Below are 2550 nucleotides of genomic sequence, written 5' to 3'. Positions count from 1 at the left end.
CAAACTTGCTCCCAAATTTTAAAAAACCAAAAAAAAAAAAAAAAGAAAAAAAAATGTCTCCCACCAAAACCAAATTTTTCCCAAAAATCCAAACCCTTCAAAAACCAAATTCTGAGCTTTGTACATTCTTTACTTAGCTTTTGAGCCAATCATGAATAGATCTTTTTCTACAGTTGGGGAGTACAACAAATCCCTTAGAGAACTTGCATATGGACAAACTTCACGTTATGAACCTTCCACGGACCATGATGTCAATAGTCATAGGAATTATTATGGACATTTTCAAAGTCTCAAGCCGCAATACATGAACCCTAATGACTATTCATACATGCATCATTCATCGCAACGTGAAAATGAACATTCTGCTAGAGCCTCACTCACACAATCATCACTTATGGATCAAATAGAAGCTCGAATCACAGCTTTAGAAATGCAATCACATGAGGAATCTGTCACATCTAATTTTCTTAGGCAACCTGAAATCTATGCATGTCCCGCATGTGGTAGTTTAGACCACCCTGTTGAGAATTGTCATATTTTGCATACTTTTAGGCAATCTAGAGAAAATCCAAGGTATGAAATGCCCATAAATTGTGAGGATGGTAGTCATTGGGACCATAATCAATCCTTTGAGGGTTGCGATCAATATTTTGTAAATCCTAATGACCATGCACACATGTACCATTCACCACAATTTGAACATGAAGAATTTGGTACTCCCATGAATTTAGACTCCACCACAGAAGCTTTAAGACTCTGCAAGCAAGACTATGATAGATCTACATCACGAATTCATGCATATTTAGATCAGATTTTGCTTCACCTACAAAAGGAGGAAATTCATGAGGAAATGTATGTTGTCCCTAATGAAGTGTCTAGTCCCATTCATGTAAATAATGCTGAATATGAACCTAATTTAGAGGAACATGAATCGACTAATGACACCACCACTGTTAATGAGGACCAATATGCATGCTACCATGATGATGATTATGATGATTATGATGATATGTTAGAAGAACATGAAAATATTGTGGAACCTGTTGGTTCAAAAACATATGGCTTCTCGCCCTCGACCTTCATGCATGTTGTTCTTTCTAATACTCATTGTAATTCATATGATTTTGATATTGACATGGGATTCGTACAATTATTCTGTGAAGATGAGCATGACATAGGAATAGTTGAATATTCTGTAGACACTAATATGCATGAAAATATATTTGATGTGTCTGATTCTCTACCTAGGTCACATTGTGATATTTCTCCTGATTTGCCGATGCATGAGAATGAATCTGTTGATGATGTTGATGACTCTGATTGTGATCTTGCCAATTTGTTTGATGATTGTGAGCATGTTGTGACACGTGTAGAAGACTTAGGAGATGTTGATGTGATTAGTAATGATGTGCCTATCGTCCTACATAAGTCACAATCTGATGGCCTTCCACCCAACCTAGATTTGGTTTGTACCCATATTGTCAAACCGACTTTTCTGAGAGTCCCTAATCTAGGATTGGAACTGTGTGCTTCCCAAGTCCTCTTGGACTATTTTGCATCTAAGTATAATATCTTTGAGGAGCCACAGTTGGAATTAGCATGTTTGCCTGTCCCTAGCACAGTTCATTTCGAGCTAGACCTTGTGCATGATGAACCCCCAAAACTGCGAGATTTTGTTTCCAAAATTTTATCCGTTGAAAAATCCAGGTTTGGGGGTAGCTCATTTTGTTTCACAGCTTCACTTGCATGCCTATCATATTATTATTGTGTGAAGCTGTTGAAACCTCTACACTTTGTCTCTTGGGTTGATCCTCAACTCTTTAGATTGTTAGTGTATGGTGAATTTTTGTATATAATCCAGTAGATAAAATTTCTTAAAAACCTTTTTGTTCCTTTTGTATATATTTTGCTAATCCAATATGATCTCGGCTGACATATGTTGGATTCTTGCCTTGAATAACGGAGTTCTAATATTGCTTTCGCCGAAATCGGGTATTCTCTTTCCTTTTTCTCTACTCAACATGATCCTCTTCATATGTTGTATTATAATTTTGTTCATATTTTGAAACATTGAGGACAATGTTTAGTTTAGGTTTGGGGGTGAAAAGTAGATACTTTGATATATTGCCATAATTGAAAACAAGAACTCCTTCTTTTTGAAAAAAAAAATGAAAAATGAAAAAAAAAAAAAATTAAAAATCGAAAAAAACATAAAAATGGAGCTCATTTACCTTGAAATGTTGACTCTTGTGCAAATATGTAATTATTAGGAGTCTTAGTCTAGATATTTAGGCACCCTGATTCTAGCACAATTCACATAGTGATAAGAAATTTGCACGCGCACGATCTACCAATACATGTATAGCCTCGATCTTCAAGGTGTTTGATAGGAAGTCACGATTGCCAATCACTTTAGAATACTGAACGAAACTTGACTAGCTTGTTCTTTGGTTGGTTGGGATAGAAGGTGGAGGTTACATTAAGAAAGACAACCATCGAATTTAACTGGGAGCATCAAAAAGGGCTACCTCTTGCAAAGTGTCATGTAAT

Source organism: Papaver somniferum, chromosome 1 (genome assembly GCF_003573695.1).
Source record: "Papaver somniferum cultivar HN1 chromosome 1, ASM357369v1, whole genome shotgun sequence".
Taxonomy (NCBI): domain Eukaryota; kingdom Viridiplantae; phylum Streptophyta; class Magnoliopsida; order Ranunculales; family Papaveraceae; genus Papaver; species Papaver somniferum.
This window is presented reverse-complemented; position numbering follows the sequence as displayed.